Genomic DNA, 5995 nt, shown 5'->3' with positions numbered 1-5995 from the left:
AACAATTCATCAAGTAAGGGAAATTAATTTTAAAAACTTTATATGCAAAAGAACAGGAAAGCAACATCTCCAGAATTTGGAGGGAGAATAGATTTCACCCCTAAAGGGTACATCCAACCAAATTGTCATTAACATGTTAAGGCAAAAGAAAGGTATTTCAAAATATACAAAGACTCTTCAACTATATGTCCTGTGTACTCTATGTCCTGTGAAAAATCTACTTGAATATATAATCTATCAGCGAAAGACTGAAACTGTGGGAAGAAAATCCTGGAGTTAACTTTTTTTTTTTTTTTTTTTTTTTTTTTGCTGTACGCGGGCCTCTCACTGTTGTGGCCTCTCCCGTTGCGGAGCACAGGCTCCGGACGCGCAGGCTCAGCGGCCATGGCTCACAGGCCCAGCCGCTCCACGGCATGTGAGATCTTCCCAGACTGGGGCACGAACCTGTGTCCCCTGCATTGGCAGGCGGACTCTCAACCACTGCACCACCAGGGAAGCCCTGGAGTTAACTTTTAAAAACATAATTACTGTAGTTTAAACATTTAAACCATAGTTACAAAACTAACTTTTATGATTATAACTCACGAGCAAAGCTATATAATGAAATAATTAATAATTATTAATAATTCAGTTAGAATATACCAGGGGAAATGTCCCAGACTTGTCTCTAAAACTGGAAAATAAAAAGAGGGAGAGGTGGTAAAATTATATAATTTTTTCATCATTTATAGATGATATAACATAGAATTAAGTATATTTTTAAAACTTCAGAAAATAAGAAATACAACTATAACCAGCAATTTTAATACTTCTTTACTTCTTATCCTGGATAGATTGAGAAACCCAAAATTCAATAAGGAAGTAATATTTCTAATATAACGTTTAATATAATTAATAGAGTTGCTATAAAAATTTATACAACATAGAGGCTCTACCTTTTTTTAAGTCCCTGTGAACTCACAAAGAAAATCTCAATAAATTCTTGAAAGTAGAAAAGCATAATCTCTGAATACAATTCAGTAAAACCAGATATATCTAGCAAAAATAAAAACATATGAAACAATAACTTTAATTTAACCAACTATTGAGTCAAGTATATAGAAAATAGGGCTTCCCTGGTGGCGCAGTGGTTGGGAGTCTGCCTGCCAATGCAGGGGACGTGGGTTCATCCTCCAGTCCAGGAGGATCCCACGTGCCGTGGAGCAGCTGGGTCCGTGAGCCATGGCCACTGAGCCTGCGCACCTGGAGCCTGTGCTGTGCGATGGGAGAGGCCACAGCAGTGAGAGGCCCACATACCGAAAAAAAAAAAAAGAAAGAAAGAAAAGAAAAACTGAAATTACAGAATATTTTGAAAATAAGATTGAGGACACTACAGGTAAAAATCTAAGTAAAAGAAGATAAAAATAATTTAGGATTCAGTATAAAATATTGAACAAATATGTCCTAGGAAAGTAAAAGAAATAAATGAACTAATAAGATAGAAACATAAATTAATAAATTAGAAACAGTAAACAGTAGAATTGATGTAGCTAGGAGATTTAAACAATAGTAACAAATATCTTTTCAAATAGGTAACTTTCCACTAGGCTTCATCAAGGGGGCAGATGGGAAAAGATGAAAGCACAAAAACATAAATTTAAGTGTGACAACAAGGAATGATCCACCAATACAAAAACGATAGAGCTACAAAAAATAATTTTCAAAACTCTATGCTAGTAAATATGAAATGCTCCTTGAATGGATGATTTTCCAAGATATATGTTCCCCAAATTAACTCCTAAAGGGAAAGAAAAATATAAACACCCAAAAATCACGAAGGAAATCACACAGTTGTCAAAGAACCACTACCTTCACCTCCATCTATTATTTTTAAAAACAAGGACTTTGCATGTGTACAGTGTTCTGGCAGTAATATTTATTATCCATAATATTGAAAAATTACATCTAGTCATCTCATTACTCTGGGATGTATTTTGTCTGGTTTGGATATTTTAACTGGTTTAAAACATGTATTTATTTTGGTTAATATCCTCTTGTTCATATGGAATTCAATGTCTGGTTTTAAATTGTTCTTATTAATTACAAAATCCACAATCACCTTGCTAGAGGGAATCTTGTCATTCAATTTCCTCCATCTCCAAGTTAGGAAATATATTCATAGAGGTGATAACGATTTTTTTTATCAATCAGTTTTCTTCATCCAGCAAGCTAGTGGTAGAACAAGCACTAGAAAAAAATGATTACCTCACCAGAATAGAAAAGGTAAGAAAAGGTTCCTTTGCTAGGTGTTGGATGCTATTATATGTAATTCTCAGACTTTACTCTGATAAGTACTTTAGCCTTAGTTAACAATATAGGGTGCTTTCAGGTTCTTGTTGTTTACATATACACTTTGCTCAAATCAGAGTAAGGAAGCAAATTTGTAAAACTATTTTAAAAACTTCCTGAGTAGTAAAAATGTGTTCTGAGGAGATTGCCTTCAAACCTAGAGCCTAGAGTAACAGATGTATCACAAATTGCAAATTTTTTGCAGATGTATAAGAATTTTAAAGTGGTCCCTAAAGATTACTAAGGGCCTCACTGTTATGAAAAAAATGGAATCGTCAGTGCACAGCCTGGGTAAGCAATAATGTCACATCCTGACATTACCACTCCATCAAAGCTGCTGAGAAAAAGCAAGCTGGGAGGTAACAGCTGTATTTCCAAATGATGAAAATGTTAAAGGTACTTCAGAGGTTTGTGGCAGTTATTTACTTTCATCACAGAAGTGCACTGATCAGGTGGGTTCATTTAGTTGATATTCTACAAGAATCAGGTCCTTTAAGATTTAGGGCACCATGTGAATGAGGACCTGTGCTGCTTCTCTTTTCTCTTTTGAAAAAGACAATATTTTAAGGCTGAGCCCAAATGTTTGTGAAGATCAGCCTTTGGTTGCATAAGTAAATCAGTATATATTAATCCACAAATCTGAAAAAAAATTTAACATTTTGTATATTCCATGGGGAACTTTTGTTTGCTTTGTTATATTCCTTTGCCCATAATAGTGCCTGCAACATAGTGGATGCTCAATAAATATTCATTAAATGAAAAAACACACAATTTCTCTAATATTATTTCCTCCTTATATCATGTGTTTCATTTAGGTTCTGATCATCTTTTGTCTGTATTATCATAGCAGCCTTCAATCCAGTTTCCTTGACTGTAGTTTTATCCCTATTTCCCCCATGCCTAACTAATAGGCATGTGTCAGATTTAATATTAAATTTTTGATAAAATGGCTGATGAATCTAAGGGAATGTCTGTCTATATGGGTGGTGAATATCTAAGTAGTTTATTGGTATGATGGGGGTGTTCTTGAGGCTAATCTGTTTTGGTGGGTGTTTGTTTTAGATGGAGGGGGGGAGAATGGAATGCTATGTCTATTGTACATGTATACACATATAATATTGTTATGTCCTATAACCATTGACTGAATTGCACACTATGAATTACTGATGTTGGTAAATAATTTTCAATTGAAGTCCAGCTACAATTTGCTTGACTGTATTAGGACCTTTTAAGATCATAGCTGAGTCTAGGCATCCCCCATAAAAATTAAAAAATACCACATACATGAAATCACAGTTATGTGTGCACATGGACTGATTAGTCATTCGTCAATTTAGATGTCTTATTTAAGGAGAAAGAGTGGGCAATTTTAGGTGAGATGACCCTGAAGTAAGAACCAGATGTCTGATAAATTTCATCATTACCAACCCCCACAAATTATGGGCCTGGAGCGAGAAGTGGGACACCTGCCAAGCAGGTTGATGGTTTCACGTGGCTTGGTGATTAAGCTCGTGGTCTAATGGACAGGATAAGCATGTTGACCAGAATTGATTTGACTTAATGTACTATGTATGATTAATAATCTATATGTACCATGTAATACTAATAATAAGATGTACATGCATATAAGCATGGGGTAGATAATGTAATGTACAATTATACATATAATGTAATATGTATGTATAAGGTATATGTACTTATTAATGTGGTATACAAGTATGCACAATGTACATAGTAGTTTGTGATAAAATGGACTGTTTTGATACTGATATAGTACTTAATAATTTTGTAAATATCTTATATAATTTCAGGGAATAATTTAAGTAGAATTTCAGCTTTGGGTGCTGGTGGCGATGTTTAGGGATTCTTCCTTGAGTCTTAGGGAAGTGTGTTGTTCTCCTCTCTGGTTTACAAGACCAGGGTAATGTGATATACTACAAAGACTCTTCATTTCAAGAGATTGTTTTCAATGACGCTAGTTACTGGTATTAGCACTAGAATTAAAAGAAAGTATAAAATAGATGCGAGTTGTCCAATAATGATGAAGGGATGTTCTACAGGTTGTCCTCCAATCCATGTTAGTGTTAGTAGGTCTGCCACTAGCACTCAGAATAAGAACTGGTTAAAGGGTCGGAATGTTATGTTTCGTGGTTTGGATGTGTGGAGTATTGGGATAAATGTTAGAATTAGGATTGAGAGTAATAGGGCTAAGACTCCTCCTAGTTTGTTGGGGATTGAGCTTAGAATTGCATATGCGAATAGAAAATATCACTCCGGTGTAATATGCAGTGGTGTGTTGAGTGGGTTTGCTGGGGTGTAGTTATCGGGGTCTCCTAACAAGTCAGGTGAAAATAGGACTAGTATTAGTGAGGCTAGGATTTGTAGTAGAGCACCTAGGATGTCTTTGATTGTGTAATAGGGGTGGAGTGGAATTTTGTCTGTGTCAGGTGGGATTCCTGTGGGGTTGTTGGATCCTGTTTCGTGGAGGAATAGTAGGTGGACAGCTGCTAGCACTGTAATGATGAAGGGGAGAATAAAATGAAAAGCAAAGAATTACGCGTGTTGCTTTGTCTAGGGAAAAGCTGCCTCAGATCCATTCAACAAGAGTGGTGCCAACGTATGGGATTGCTGAGAGCAGGTTTGTAATGACTGCTGACCGTCAGAATGACATTTGTCCTCATGGTAGTACATAGCCTATAAATGCAGTAGCTATAACTGTAAGCAGTAGAATAATTCGGATGTTTCATGTTTCTAGAAAGGTATAGGACCCATAATATAGGCCATATCCTACGTGAATGTAAAGGCAGATAAAGAATATGGAAACTCCATTTGCATGTATATATTGAATGATTCAGCCATAGTTAACGTCTCAACAGATGTCTGTTACTGATGAGAAGGAAGTTTTCGTGTCTGGTGTGTAGTGTATTGCTAGAAATAAGCCTGTTTGTTAGGATTTGTAGGGTCAGGCAAACGCCTAGTAGAGAGCCAAAATTCCATCATGATGAAATGTTTGATGCGGTTGGGAGGTCAATAAATGTATTGTTGATGATTTTTATTAGTGGGTGTGTTTTTCAGTCATTGGTGTTCTTATAGCTGAATGACAACGATTATTTTTCATGTCATTGGTCATGGTTGGAACACATGTGAGAATGATAATGACATATATTGTATTTATTTTAAGTGATATTTTTGTGATCAGTTTTATGGGAGTTTCTTCAAAACCTTCAGCTATTTATGGGGACTTTGGCTTGATTGTGAGTGGTGGTGTTGGGTGGGTGCGGGATTGTGTTGAACTTTGGTAGTTCATTTTTAGGTTTGATAGTGTTTTTTATTTATTTAGGGGGGATATTAGTTGTGTTTGGCTATATGACGGCTATAGCCACTGAGCAGTATCCTGAGGTTTGGGTTTCTAATAAGATTGTCTTGGGGGAGTTTCTTTCAGGGCTGATAATAGATTTTTTTATGGTATTTTATATTTTAAAGGATGAGGAGGTGGAATTTGTGTTTAAGTTCAGTGGGTTGGGAGATTGAGTTATTTATGATACTGGTGACTCTGGCTTTTTTAGTGAGGAGGCTATAGGGATTGCGGCATTGTATAGTTATGGTACCTGGTTGGTGATTGTTACTGGTTGGTCGCTGCTTATTTGTGTTGTGGTTATTATGGAGA

The 5995-nt window shown here is 35.9% G+C and overlaps 1 pseudogene; it reads right to left on the bottom strand.

Annotated features, from left to right (window-relative positions):
* Positions 1 to 4275: 4275 nt before the first annotated feature.
* On the bottom strand, positions 4276 to 5635 carry LOC132499489 (cytochrome b-like; annotated as a pseudogene).
* Between the last annotated feature and the right edge of the window lie 360 nt (positions 5636 to 5995).

The sequence above is a fragment of the Mesoplodon densirostris genome, chromosome 11 (genome assembly GCF_025265405.1).
Source record: "Mesoplodon densirostris isolate mMesDen1 chromosome 11, mMesDen1 primary haplotype, whole genome shotgun sequence".
NCBI lineage: Eukaryota > Metazoa > Chordata > Mammalia > Artiodactyla > Ziphiidae > Mesoplodon > Mesoplodon densirostris.
The sequence above is the reverse complement of the archived record's forward strand: the minus strand, read 5'-3'. Positions and strand labels throughout refer to the sequence as shown.